The sequence below is a fragment of the Coregonus lavaretus genome (genome assembly GCF_964263955.1).
Source record: "Coregonus lavaretus genome assembly, chromosome: 11".
NCBI lineage: Eukaryota > Metazoa > Chordata > Actinopteri > Salmoniformes > Salmonidae > Coregonus > Coregonus lavaretus.
Window position 1 is genome coordinate 41,029,064 of NC_139998.1, and position 15,676 is coordinate 41,044,739.

The window sequence follows — 15,676 nt, forward strand, 5'->3', positions numbered from 1 at the left end:
ACAATGAGGTGTAAACTGAGCTGAACCTCCTAACCTCCTGCCAAATGTATGACCATATTAGAGACACATATTTCCCTCAGATTACAGAGATCCACAAAGAATTCGAAAACAAACCCAATTTTGATAAACTCCCTTATCTACTGGGTGAAAAACCACAGTGTGACATCACAGAAGCAAGATTTGTGACCTGTTGCCACAAGAAAAGGGCAACCAGTGAAGAACAAACACCATTGTAAATAAAACCCATATTTACCCATTATTTATTTACCCATTTGTACTTTAACTATTTGCACATTGTTACAACACTGTATATAGACATAATATGACATTTGAAATGTCTTTATTCTTTTGGAACTTCTGAGTGTAATGTTTACTGTTAATATTTATTGTTTATTTCATTTTTGTTTACTATCTACTTCACTTGCTTTGGCAATGTTAACATATGTTTCCCATGACAATAAAGCCCTTACATCTGGCTTTTATATATATATATATATATATATTTTTTTTTTACAGTTGATTAATTCAACAAGGCACTTTCAAGATGACCTCTGTGTGTCTCCTCCTCGACAGAGCAGATATTTCGAATGTGTCATCGGTAGATGAGTGAGCAAGAAATTTGTGTTTTTGTAACACTGCTCATGACAGAAATAATTCAATGATTTTCTCAACTGTGGTGGTCATGAAGTTTTATCAGCCAATGATTGTCAAGCAAATAACAGCCGGTCTCACATTAATTGATCGTTAATTATCATAAACACGTTTAGCATCTTCTGGCTTCCACGCATAGCCTACAAGCCACTGATGCAGACCTACATTTAAAAAAGTCTAATAAATCCATTAAATATAGCCTACATCATCACAATAAATCCATTATTTATTTTAGACAGGTCTAAAGAAACATGATATGAAGAAAATGTAGTTATTTCCGAAGAACAGAATAGCATACCGTAGCCCTGCCATGTGGCTGTGGGCTACGGTAGTTCATTTAGCAGACAAGATTTGCTTAGAATTCCGTGGCATTATTTTATAGTATGAAGAATACAATTGAACATAGCTGAATAAAATAGAAAGGATATTTTCTCCAAATGATTTCCGAGGGAGTGCGCACATGCGGCTAGCACTTGATAATATTCTCACCAGGCCTCCAATTTCACGGTAGCATCCCCCTTGTGTGGCCGTAATGCCCCCTAAAAAATCCATGCCTTCTGTGGCCGTTGTGCCCTTGGTCTGAATATAATAATTATAGCCTAATTCCCTTCTCATGGCTGCCAATCGCCGTGCTCCGAAGCACCTCTCACTCACATGGCTCTCTCAGATATCTAAATTCTTATTAGCCATTGCCCGTCACGTGATAGGGTCTTTCTTACAGGCATCTCAGTTCCGAAGTAGGCTACAAGTGAAGACTTCTTATCGAATTCCAAGGTGCATACTGTCCACATTTTACTTTTTGTCAGTCAACAAGATGAGTAGGCCTATCGAACAGCAAAAGCACTAGCCTATGTCAATCTACTATCCCCATAGCACAAAAGTTGACCTATTCTATTGGTCAACTTGTCCTTCTGTGCGAGAAATAAATATTCCAGACATACTCTGGGACAGTTGTGGGATACATTAGATCCCAAATTAATACAACCACTCTCATAAAAAAAAACATTTAAAAGCAATGAGGCTGATGAAACAGATCAGAGCGTTTAGCTTAAAATGTTGATAATCTATTAGGCTATTTCTTCAAAATAATAAGCGCAGTAATGCTCACACGGCAGTAAAGTCGCCTTAAAAAGGCTTGCGCTGTTTCTTGTCTTACTGCAAACACTGGGCATGATAATACATAATTCACAAGTGATAGGTTAATATTGTTACCCATCAAAATATTCTTAATCTAATCTTGTCTTTACATATATACTAAATCATATATGTGTGAAATTAGTTTTGCTTTAGAATGGACCATTATCATGCACCTGTCTCGGAACAGGGGCAGGGGGAAAAATACATGTCATCTGTTCACTTAAATAGCGAATGGAGGATGCTTTTCCCGTGGTTCATTTTCATGCCAGCCAAGTAGGCTATACTCCTCTTGTAAAGCGAATTAAGTGCTTAATATTAGGAATGTTGAGAAATAAATATAGTAGGCCTAGCCTATAGAAAGCTGATGGGATCCTCCTCTTTTTAATAGAGGCCACCAAAACTCTTTTTTCTCGAGCAATTGCATAGCCTATAGAAATGTTGTGCAACATGAGCTCATGGGTTCTCATTAAGTGTTTGGTTTGGTTTTCGATTACATTTGCATTGATGTCAGAGAGATTAGAGGGACAATAGAGTGCTGAGTACCAGGCAGTTAGCAAGTTTGGTAGGATACTAATGACCATCAGCAGCATCAGAGCTTGGAGAAGCCTAGTTAACGTGACTAAACGGTCACGTGGAATTTGACTGCAGTCATAACTCGTGACCACCGGTGTGGCGTTAATATGGTCACCGTAACAGCCCTATTCTCAACCAAATCTTTCTCCACTCTTATCTGCCTGAAGGAGATGTGGCCTGCTGACAAATTACCCTCGCCTCAATGAAGTACCTTCTTTGAACGTCTGGATTTGCATAGTTGTGTATTACAACCCTTTAAAATCTAAATTAATGTTGATCGAAAAGATTACTTTTAATGATTGATTGTATAGCATAGGAATATAAACAAAGCAATGCCATTTGAATTGATTATGCCATTCCATTGCGGTGTTCCATAGGCAGAATGGCAAATTCTAACCATCCATTTTGACATAATGAAATAACACAAGCTCAATCCCGTATGAAAGTGATTCTTTGATTTAATTTGAGCCTCATTCAGAGATCACTCAAAAATGAATGATAACTGGAAACGCCATCTCAGTTTGATGTTAGTTTATTTCACCCTCACACATGTCACATGTTAAGTTAACCTGTTTTATTCCCAGGTCACTGACATGATGCTCCAGGACCAGCACTACCCAGACTGGGGCAAAGCTGCCAGAAGGTTCTGGAAACAAGGCAACCACAGGATCGTCCTCTTCTGGTACGTTCTATTCTGCAGTCTAATGCATTTACAGTATGCTGCCTCTGAGCCCGATCAATGTGTGTGTGTGTGTGCATGCTGGGGATTATGAGTATGTGTGTGTGGGTGCTAGGGTTCATGAGTATGTGTGAGTGCATTAGAATGCATATATTCATTAATGTATCGGTATTCAGACAAAGCCCTTTGTGAATCGGAGGTGTGACACTGTGCTCCTCTGGCTGTGTGCTGCCTGTATCTGTGCTCCTCGTGGGGTTACACACATTAACACACAGTCAATAGCCCTGTTAATCTTCCTCCGTTTAGTGTCAGCACCTTTAATTAGAAGAACAGGAAGAGGAAATCAATGGACACAGCAAGGTCACGGGGCCAGCTAGACCCCTGCCTTTACACACACACACACACACACACACACACACACACACACACACACACACACACACACAAAAAATATATATAAAAAAGAAATATATATATATATATAAAAATATATATATATATATATATATATATATATATATATATATATATATATATATATATATATATATATATATATATATATATACAGTAAGGGAAAAAAGTATTTGATCCCCTGCTGATTTTGTACGTTTGCCCACTGACAAAGAAATGATCAGTCTATAATTTTAACGGTAGGTTTATTTGAACAGTGAGAGAGAGAATAACAACAACAAAATCCAGAAAAACGCATGTCAAAAATTTTATAAATTGATTTGCATTTTAATGAGGGAAATAAGTATTTGATCCCCTCTCAATCAGAAAGATTTCTGGCTCCCAGGTGTCTTTTATACAGGTAACGAGCTGAGATTAGGAGCACACTCTTAAAGGGAATAATCCTAATCTCAGTTTGTTACCTGTATAAAAGACACCTGTCCACAGAAGCAATCAATCAATCAGATTCCAAACTCTCCACCATGGCCAAGACCAAAGAGCTCTCCAAGGATGTCAGGGTCAAGATTGTAGACCTACACAAGGCTGGAATGGGCTACAAGACCATCGCCAAGCAGCTTGGTGAGAAGGTGACAACAGTTGGTGCGATTATTCACAAATGGAAGAAACACAAAATAACTGTCAATCTCCCTCGGCCTGGGGCTCCATGCAAGATCTCACCTCGTGGAGTTGCAATGATCATGAGAACGTTGAGGAATCAACCCAGAACTACACGGGAGGATCTTGTCAATTATCTAAAGGCAGCTGGGACCATAGTCACCAAGAAAACAATTGGTAACACAATACGCCGTGAAGGACTGAAATCCTGCAGCGCCCGCAAGGTCCCCCTGCTCAAGAAAGCACATATACAGGCCCGTCTGAAGTTTGCCAATGAACATCTGAATGATTCAGAGGAGAACTGGGTGAAAGTGTTGTGGTCAGATGAGACCAAAATGGAGCTCTTTGGCATCAACTCAACTCGCCGTGTTTGGAGGAGGAGGAATGCTGCCTATGACCCCAAGAACATCATCCCCACCGTCAAACATGGAGGTGGAAACATTATGCTTTGGGGGTGTTTTTCTGCTAAGGGGACAGGACAACTTCACCGCATCAAAGGGACGATGGACGGGGCCATGTACCGTCAAATCTTGGGTGAGAACCTCCTTCCCTCAGCCAAGGCATTGAAAATGGGTCGTGGATGGGTATTCCATCATGACAATGACCCAAAACACACGGCCAAGCCAACAAAGGAGTGGCTCAAGAAGAAGCACATTAAGGTCCTGGAGTGGCCTAGCCAGTCTCCAGACCTTAATCACATAGAAAATCTGTGGAGGGAGCTGAAGGTTCGAGTTGCCAAACGTCAGCCTCAAAACCTTAATGACTTGGAGAAGATCTGCAAAGAGGAGTGGAACAAAATCCCTCCTGAGATGTGTGCAAACCTGGTGGCCAACTACAAGAAACGTCTGACCTCTGTGATTGCCAACAAGGGTTTTGCCACCAAGTACTAAGTCATGTTTTGCAGAGGGGTCAAATACTTATTTCCCTCATTAGAATGCAAATCAATTTATAACATTTTTGACATGCGTTTTTCTGGATTTTTTTGTTGTTATTCTGTCTCTCACTGTTCAAATTAACCTACCATTAAAATTATAGACTGATCATGTCTTTGTCAGTGGGCAAACGTACAAAATCAGCAGGGGATCAAATACTTTTTTCCCTCACTGTATATATATATATATATAAACTCAGCAAAAAAATAAATGTCCCTTTTTCAGGACCCTGTCTGTGATGAGGTGTGAATGAAGGAGTCAGGCGCAGGAGGTAAAACACCGAAGTCCAGAGTTTATTCCGTTTACATAAATAAAACGCACCCAGCGTCAATACGAAACTATCACAAGGGAAATATTCCACCTTGGCAATAGCAAATGGAAGAGTACAACCGAGCTACTCGCTCTCACAATGAAACAATCACTCACAAAGACAAGGGGAACAGAGGGAACACTTATACACATACTAATTAGGGGAATGAGCACCAGGTGTGTGTGATTGACAAGACAAGACATGATAAGTGGAGTGATGAGAATGGGATCGGCAGTAGCTAGTAAGCCGGTGACGACGAAGGCCGAAACCTGCCCGAACAAGGAGGGGAGGCAGCCTCGGCGGAAGTCGTGACACTGTCTTTCAAAGATAATTCGTAAAAATCCAAATAACTTCACAGATCTTCATAGTATAAAGGGTTTAAACACTGTTTCATCATGCTTGTTCAATGAACCATAAACAATTAATGAACATGCACCTGTGGAACGGTCGTTAAGACACTAACAGCTTACAGACGGTAGGCAATTAAGGTCACAGTTATGAAAACTTAGGACACTAAAGAGGCCTTTCTACTGACTCTGAACAACACCAAAAGAAAGATGCCCAGGGTCCCTGCTCATCTGCGTGAACATGCCTTAGGCATGCTGCAAGGAGGCATGAGGACTGCAGATGTGGCCAGGGCAATAAATTGCAATTTCCGTACTGTGAGACGCCTAAGACAGCGCTACAGGGAGACAGGACGGACAGCTGATTGTCCTCGCCGTGGTAGACCACGTGTAACAACACCTGCACAGGATCTTTCCATCAGTGCTCAGACTGTCCGCAATAGGCTGAGAGAGGCTGGACTGAGGGCCTGTAGGCCTGTTGTAAGGCAGGTCCTCACCAGACATCACCGGCAACAACGTCACTTATGGGCACAAACCCACCGTCGCTGGACCAGACAGGACTGGCAAAAAGTGTTCTTCACTGACGAGTCGCGGTTTTGTCTCACCAGGGGTGATGGTCAGATTCGCGTTTATCGTTTAAGGAATAAGCGTTACACCAAGGCCTGTACTCTGGAGCGGGATCGATTTGGAGGTGGAGGGTCCGTCATGGTCTGGGGTGGTGTGTCACAGCATCATCGGACTGAGCTTGTTGTCATTGCAGGCAATCTCAATGCTGTGTGTTACAGGGAAGACATCCTCCTCCCTCATGTGGTACCCTTCCTGCAGGCCCATCCTGACATGACCCTCCAGCATGACAATGCCACCAGCCATACTGCTCGTTCTGTGTGTGATTTCTTGCAAGACAGGAATGTCAGTGTTCTGCCATGGCCAGCGAAGAGCCCAGATCTCAATCCCATTGAGCACGTCTGGGACCTGTTGGATCGGAGGGTCAGGGCTAGGGCCATTCCCCCCAGAAATGTCCGGGAACTTGCAGGTGCCTTGGTGGAAGAGTGGGGTAACACCAGATACTGACTGTTACTTTTGATTTTGCTTGTGTTGCTGGCTCCTAACAGTGCAGTAAAAATGTCCAAAAAGTACACAAATAATCCAAAACAAGAAATCAAGAATGTCCGAACAAATCCAATTAACAACCCAAAAAACACTATCAGTAATCCAAATGCAATCTATGCGTATAAACCCAAAAATATATATGTACAGCAGTAGATATATTACAGTGAGCTATGTCAACAATCAAGTATATAAATATGCAGTGTGTATAAACAGTGTAACAGAAATCCAATGTACAGTAGTAGATCTATGCCCCTAATGGTGGTCATTGGACAGGACACTAGGTTCACTACTGGAATGGGGATATTTGAGTTTATGTATAAACATCAACATGTGTTGGAGTAGTGTGGTATTATCTGAGCGTTACGATTTGTAAATGACCAATAAATGGAAATTCAAAGCCACACTCTTCAATGTATTATGTTTCCCATAGAATTGATTGTGCCTCTATTAGGATGCAGGATGTCGAACTATAATCTCTGTGGCTCCTCCGGAATCCTTTTGTCTTATTGATGAATGCCCCCAGTCTGACTGTCACAAACAATTTGTACTCGGGGGGGAAAAAGTATGATTTGTACATCTCAAATACTGGGGAGAAAGTATGATTAATAAATATGTATCTTGACATTATGCGGCAAAGAATCTGGGTAAATCACAAATGACAATCTGGACTGGAGGGGAAAGAATCCACTTTAGATTTCTAAAATACAAACTGTGTCTCACAACATTTGAAATATGATATGATGAACTTGGTGCGAGCTATCGGCAATGCAGCCAGTCACCATGGGGATGCAACAACCCACACAACACCAGCGTAATAATTGCTGAATGACATTGAAACAAGTAGAAAGAGGAGCCAAATATAGTTTGCTAAATCCAAAGTCCATAACACACTGATAAACATCAAATGAAACCTAACAGAATTATAAACCATAATCAATATTTACATAAACCTATGATAACTTCCTGTTATAATTATATTGTTGTTATGTACTTTAGAGAAACGAGCAGAAGACAAAGTATTGTGGTCCGCCCTAAAAAATTGACTAATAAAGTGGTAATTAGTAAATCTGTGAAGTGTCCCAGGTTATTAACAGGAAAGTAATGCGGTTTTACTTCCTGTCTCCTCCAGGACGGTCCTGATCACTCTGACATCGGTGGTGTTGCTGGTCATCAGTACAGACTGGATCAGCTGGGACAACCTGAACCGGGGATTTCTGCCTAGCGACGAGGTCTCCAGGGCCTTCCTGGTATCCTTCATCCTGGTCTTTGACCTGCTCATTGTCATGCAGGTAGGGGCTCCCCCATGGCCAATTAAAAACTAGCTGGGCTCCTATACTCTCCCCTTCCTTTTCCTTTATCTCTCCCCTTCCCCACCCCTCCCTCAGCCACAGGGGCACTGTGGTACTGGGTTGAGAGAGTGGGAGATATTTAATCAGTCTGAGCCTGCATGTCTACAAACCCCACTGCTTCTGCTTCACATCTCTACCCCTCATCTGCCCATCCCATCATCCACTCAGCCATCCAAACATCCTACCATCCATCCAGCCAGACTTCAGGCAAGGACCTAAACCCTCTCTCCTCCTCCGTGAACCTTTTTCCCACCCAATGTTCTCCATCCCACAGGAGACTATACATAAATGAAGTGTTTGTCAGTGGCATACTCATGAATATGCAAATATTTTGTCTGGGTAGAAAATGCATAGCAGTGTTTCAAAGAGAAAAGGCTTTCAAACCAGTAGCTCCAAGCTAAATGCAGACCGGTTGGTTTGAAACGCAAGCTGGATTTAGTATGGCTTCTGCTAATGTTTAATGAACATACTTTTGTATATATAGTGTATGTGGACACCCCTTCAAATTAGTGGATTCGGCAATTTTAGCCACACCCGTTGCTGACAGGTGTATAAAATCGAGCACACAGCCATGAAATCTCCATAGACAAACACTGGCAGTAGAATGGCCCATACTGAAGAGCTCAGTGACTTTCAACGTGGCACCGTTATACTAGAGCTGCCCCGGTCAACTGTAAGTGCTGTTATTGTGAAGTGGAACATTCTAGGAGCAACAACGGCTCAGCCGCAAAGTGGTAGGCCACATAAGCTCACAGAATGGGACCGCCGAGTGCTGAATTGTGTAGCGCGTAAAAATTGTCTGTCCTCGGTTGCAACACTCACTACTGAGTTCCAAACTGCCTATGGAAGCAACGTCAGCACAAGAACTGTTCGCCGGGAGCTTCATGAAATGGGTTTCCATGGCCGAGCAGCCGCACACAAGCCTAAGATCACCACGCACAATGCCAGGCGTCAGCTGGAGTGGTGAAAAGCTCACCGCCATTGGACTCTGGAGTAGTGGAAAGCGTTCTCTGGAATGATGAATCACGCTTCACCATCTGGCAGTCTGACAGACGAATCTGGGTTTGGCAGATGCCAGGAGAACGCTCCCTGCCCGAATACATAGTGTCAACTATAAAGTTTGGTGTAGGAGGAATAATGGTCTGGGGCAGTTTTTCATGGTTGGAGCTAGGCCCCTTAGTTCCAGTGAAGGGAAATGTTAACGCTACAGCAGACAATGACATTCTAGACGATTCTGTGCTTCCAACTTTGTGGCAACAGTTTGGGGAAGGCCCTTTCCTGTTTCAGCATGACAATGCCCCCGTGCACAATGCGAGGTCGATACAGAAATGGTTTGTCGAGATCGGTGTGGAAGAACTTCACTGGCCTGCACAGAGCACTGACTTCAACCCCATCGAACGCCTTTCGGATAAATTGGAACGCTGACTGCAAGCCAGGCCTAATCGCCCAACATCAGTGCATGTGCATATTAATGCCCATGAATTTGGAATGAGATGTACGAGCAGGTGTCCACATACTTTGTTATTGCTTATTAAAGGATATGGAGTAGTCTAATATGTAGTATCCCTTAAACGTCTGTTTATACATTATTATGTCATAATATGTAGTATCCCTTAAATGTATGTTTATACATTATTATGTCACTTTACAAGGATATGGTGATTAGCTAACAAAAATGATTTATCTGTAGCACAATAACTGACAAAATTATATAAGAACAAATCAGATATAATTTATTTTCAATGCTATTTCATTTGGCTCAGCTCAGCCATTCAATATTTGTAAATTATTTTATTACAAGATTACAACTTCTCACAGTCTCATTACCATGCCTGCTTTTGTTTGCATAGGCCTCCTTGCGTTTCACTGGGGTCCCTTCCCCTCTCAGAAACAGGCCAAGGCATAGTGACCATCTTGATCCTGTATGGCTCAGTTGGTAGAGCATGTTTTCTGTAACGCCAGAATTGTAGGTTTGATTCCTGGGACACCCATATGTAAAATGTATGCAGGCATGACTGTAAGTCGCTTTGGATAAAAGTGTCTGTTAAATGGCATATATTATTATTCAGCTGTCATCTCCTGTCTCATGACTACAGCAGTCTCGTGGTGTGACATCCCCATTTTGACTCCCTGGCCCCAGCCAGTACCAAACTACTCACCAATCACATCTCTCCTGCTTTCTCCTGCTGGGCTGTATTTCACACTCATTCAGATGCCGTTGTTTATGATTGCTAGTCTCCTCTGGTTTTCTGCTCTGTGCACAGCAAGCACATTTACTACGGTTATTTATGATTTCAATTAGTCTCCACCGTTAGTGCTCACATGGATTTGATGCTGGCTGTCCATGCACTTTACTCTGGTATAGTCAATAAAAACTCCTCTACTCCACCTCCCTGCCACAGCCTTTGAAATGGCTTCATTCACCTTCATATGTGCGTGTTCTGGCTGGTATACTCTCAAAAATGCTGGGTTGTTTGGATGACCCAACTGGGTTGCAACCTGCTGGGTTGTAGGCATTGGGTCACTTAGTTGGTTGTTTTCTAAAAAGAGCAAGGTTGAGTTGTTAGTGCTGGATTATTGATGCTGGGTTATTGAGATATGACCCAGGGGGTCAGATCAGAAGACTGGAGGTGTGGCTTAGTAGGGGTGTGGCGTTCAGATTGTTATTTTTGGCCACCCGTGAGAGTAAGCGTCATTCCGGTTCATCTGTTCTGTTGTATTGTTATCACATTGTAAGGTTGAACACAGACACTTTTGTAGCTTTAATGAAGATAACGAAAGTCTGAGTTCCTTAACAGCCTATACAAATCTCAATGTTGGGATAGTTACCACTTTGTTGCAATGTGTAAGCAATCATGTTATTAATATTATAGTAGAATATGTCATGTGTAAAAATATTTAAGGAACATTTTAATTTGTAGTGTACAAAGTTAGTGGCACTCCAGTCTCCTTTTCACCTCATTTATCACCTGATTTACTTAACAAAAGGCACATCTCAATAGGTGGTCCATGATGAACAGGAATGACATTTACTCTCACGGATGGCCAAAAATAACTATGTGAAAGCCATGCCGCTAATAAGCCACGCCTCCTGAAAATAACCGGAGGATTACATTAAAAAAGACCAAGCTGCTGGGTTAATCATGCATGAAAGTTTAAAAAAAACAACTGATGGTTAAATTAACCCATGTTTGGGTAAACCCAACAACACAGCATGTTGGGTTATTCACGCAACCCAACTGGCTGGGTCAACGTGTGTTCAATATTTACCCAGCGCTGGGTTACCAAATAACCCAAATTGGGTTGTTTTTAACCAAGTATTTTTTTTAGAGTGTAGGTCATCTCCTACTTCCATGAGAAAAGACCTGGGTTTTATTCCAAAACTAATTAACAGACACAATAAACGGACTGGGCTGGATCTACCTCCCAGCTGTTGTCTCCTGGAGAATTGTTTTCTGGCTTTTATTTGGGTATTTGATTGTCTGATATAAATGTAAAAAAAATTCATGTGTGAGTGTCTCTTCCACAGAATCATTTGTGACCTAGCGAGCTTGTAACTGTTTTGTGTGTTTCTGTGTGTGCACATGCATGCGTGCGTGTGGGCACTGTTTACTACAGTATGTCGTAAAGACTCATTATTTCATATGAGGGAGGCACATGACTTAAATGTCAAGCTTATTAGTGGGACTGTATCAGGAAACGAAGTACAGTTGAGTAGGTGGAAGGCCTAATTAATATCAAGGGGGAAATCCCTTCTCATCTTTTTCCATATGAACATTCATACATTTACATTTTAGTCATTTAGCAGACGCTCTTATCCAGAGCGACTTACAGTTAGTGAGTGCATACATTTTCATACATACATATGGATTCTTCGTTCACCCTAACATCTGAAAATTGATTGAATATTATAGTATTAGAAATGGCTGCTGTTTAGTTACATAACTAGGCTGTTAGAATCTGAGGAAATTGCAGCTATTCATAAAAAGATGGAAAGATCTTGGTGTGTTTGGGTTGTCTAAAATGTACAGTATGCCCCTCTGTCTGTTCAACACACATCACATTCTTCCCAGACATTATCGCTTGTTTCTTTCAGACAATGTTCCAGTATCTTACATATATACAATATTGACTATTCCAAAGCAAAGACTGAGACACAGAGGGCAGCTTATAGATGTCTGTGAGTGATTCCTGAGGTGTTTTGACATGAGGAAACCCCAATGCACACAGGCACATTACAAGGCCATATAAGCACACACTGTGCAGGCTTTTGACCTCTGTGGTAACTTACCCGTCAATGGACAACTCCTCTGAATCCCTAGTTAGTATCCTTTTATATGAAAATAAATCCCTGCTATTCACTCACTATTAGACTTTGGAGCATGTGTATTGTTTACCTTCTTCTTTTGTCTTTGCTTTTATGCCTGGTGGTAAATGATGTGTATTGTTTACTTCCGTAAAAGCTGTCAATATCAAACACTGTACAGTAAATTTATTTTTATGGGCGGATGTATTTTTTATTTGCATTGATTGATCATATGTTTGATTTATGTTATTAGGATTGGGAGTTCCCTCAGTTCATGGGCGACCTGGATATGAACCTGCCTGGCATGTCCACCACGCAGCTCAAGTTCAAACTTCCTGTCTGCAAGAGCATCTTCAAAGAGGAGTACCACATCCATATCACAGGTACAGATATTAGCAAGCATACCATATTAGTAAACATACTATACTGTGTCCTGAGTGGCGCAGTGGTCTAAGGCACTGCATCGCAGTGCTAACTGTGCCACTAGATCCTGGTTCGAATCCAGGCTCTGTTGCAGCCGGCCCGGACCGGGAGACTCATGGGCGGCGCACAATTGGCCCAGCGTCGTCCAGGGTAGGGGAGGGAATGGCCGGCAGGGATGTAGCTTAGTTGATAGAGCATGGCGTTTGCAACGCCAGGGTTGTGGGTTCGATTCCCACGGGGGGGCCAGTATAAAAAAAGATGTATTCACTAACTGTAAGTCGCTCTGGATAAGAGCGTCTGCTAAATGACGTAAAATGTAAATGTAAATACTAGCCCAATTGATTTAGGTGGTATAGAGGGTTACCACTATTATTTCAATATTTTCACACTCCATCTGACCAGCTGTGTTGGAAGTTTTGGCAGTTGCACCATGACACTGGCCTAAGATGAATACAGATCAGATATACCTGTTCTGACATGACTTCTTCATCCTACCAGCGGTGCTTGTTTCTGAAATCCTCTTCCCCCCCTGCACCTTGCACCCCTGCTGCGTCAGACACATCAGAATGGTGCAATGTGTATAAACAATCACCCAGGTTTCATTCCGTTCCACAGCATGCCCCCAGTTTTGATATTGTTAAATGTGTTACACTTGTTTTCTCTACTTTTAAGTCATTTCTTAAACTCATGTGTTTCTTAAACTCATGTGGGGCGGCAGGTAGCTTAGCGGTTAAGAGCGTTGGGCCAGTAACTGAAAGGTCGCTGGTTCAAATCTCCAAGCCGACTAGGTGAAAAATCTGTAGATGTGCCCTTGAGCAAGGCACTTAACCCTAATTGCTCCTGTAAGTCGCTCTGGATAAGAGCGTCTACTAAAATGTAAATGTGAAAACCATCAAGGGGAGAGAAACGAATGTTCCCATGCTAGATGTTAAACTGTTCAAACGCTCACTGATTTGTGCTAGATTGTTAACCCTAATGCATCGCACATCCATTTAGCATTATGTTAATGGTCATACAGTACATGATTGCTTTGACTAAAAGCTTATTAACGGTGGTACGTCTCAGGAAAGGGAGGGAATTGTGTCACATGTACCCATGGAGCTATCTGCCTTTAGATCAGTAAACCTGGAGCGATTGCTACCAATAATATTATGACCTCATTTCATTAAGCGTCAGTGTTAGACCTGGTACCTGCAAATATATCCTCATATACTGTCTGTCTGTCTTATCTGTCTGTGTTTTGTCAATTGATGACCTTAAATTAATTAGATTCATAAAAGCTTTATAACTTGTCCGAACGGTACAGTAATCAGTGAATTAAAGGGCATGTCAACGTCAGCTTGGGCACAATAAAACTGGATTTTGACATCCAGAAATGACCCTAACTGCCCTCCATATTGTTTGTCCCTGCAGGTAAGTGGTTCAACTACGGCATCATCTTCCTGGTGTTAATCCTGGACCTGAACATGTGGAAGAACCAGATCTTCTACAAGCCCTATGAGTACGGGCAGTACGTTGGTCCAGGGGAGAAGATCTTCACCGTGGAGGAGCCCCACACGCTGGGCGACTTCAACCGCAGCACGCTCACCCACAAGTGGCGCTCCAGCCACGTGGACCCGCTGACCAACCGCTCGTACGTGCATCGCGACATGTTCCTGCACAGCCGCTACGTGGGTGCCAGCCTGGACGTCAAGTGCCTGGCCTTCATCCCCAGCCTGGCTGCCTTCGTCCTCTTCGGCTTCTTCATCTGGCTGCTGGGACGCTTCCAGGACAGCGAGACCTTCCCGGAGAGCCAGGTGGACAAGACGTACGAGAGGATCAAGAGGAAGTCTCCGTCGGAGTATAGTAAGGACATGGGACTCACGCCAGAGGAGGTGCACATCTCTATGAGCGAGGCGCTCAAATGTTCCGGAACCCCCATGCTGTTGTTGGTGGACGGGCATCACTTTGCTCCGCACTCTGCCACCTCCACCAACTCCACTTCGCCTGTTTCCATGGAGACCCAGGAGACACATCCCAGTATTGTCATCGAGGGCGCGGAGCCAAGACAGCCGGCGGCATGCTTTGATGTCGGCAAAATGTCACCGCCCTGACCTTACTGCCCTGAGGGGAAATACTGCTATTGTCTGCTACTGGCAGACACACAGCCTGGAGGGAGGAGAGGAGACACAGGAGAGAGACCAAACTGAAACTCAATTTCAGTCTAGATCTTTTTCAGTCTGGGTAGATATTGAACCCAACACTGATTGAGTATTCCTGGAGCAGAGGATGTAGCTACAATGGCCTCTTGGGTTCTTCTGGACAATTTGTTTTGCTACTGAAAATAAACTCTCTCATATTCCTGATGGGTTTTTATTATTATCATTGTTATTATTATTATTTATTTTAATTGTAAGACAGTGTTTTTTTTTTCTTATTCTCTAAGCTGACACAAACACAATGACAAACAGCTTATTTTAACCTCCCTCACTGCAAAGTTCTATTGTCAACATGGTGCTCTCGCTAGATTTGACGTTTTTGTAATATCAAGGTGTTTTTTCTTATTGTGACATTTTGGTGCCTATATGGGGAACTATTTCTACAGTCGATGCATGACACAATGGTCATGGCTAGTTTATATTGTAAAACTAGAGTATTACAACTGAAGAGGTGCCTTGATAACCCATGTCCACTAAAGGACATCAACATAGTCTATACTATAGGCAGAAAAACAGAAGATGTCTGATAGTGTGTGTCTGTCTTGTTTATTTAAATGTTCTACTTCAATGTTTACCCTTTCACACTATCACAGGTT

The 15,676-nt window shown here is 42.5% G+C and overlaps 1 pseudogene across 1 annotated transcript in view; it reads left to right on the forward strand.

The window, feature by feature from the left end:
- The window catches only part of LOC311136822 (transmembrane protein 117-like), a 66,150-nt pseudogene extending 51,175 nt beyond the window's left edge, over window positions 1-14,975 (forward strand). The window contains exons 4-7 of the transcript in view: window positions 2,840-3,043; window positions 7,934-8,093; window positions 12,713-12,842; window positions 14,296-14,975. The product of the transcript in view is annotated as a transmembrane protein 117-like (transcript). The remainder of the gene's footprint in view (window positions 1-2,839; window positions 3,044-7,933; window positions 8,094-12,712; window positions 12,843-14,295) is intronic.
- The last annotated feature ends 701 nt before the right edge of the window (window positions 14,976-15,676 follow it).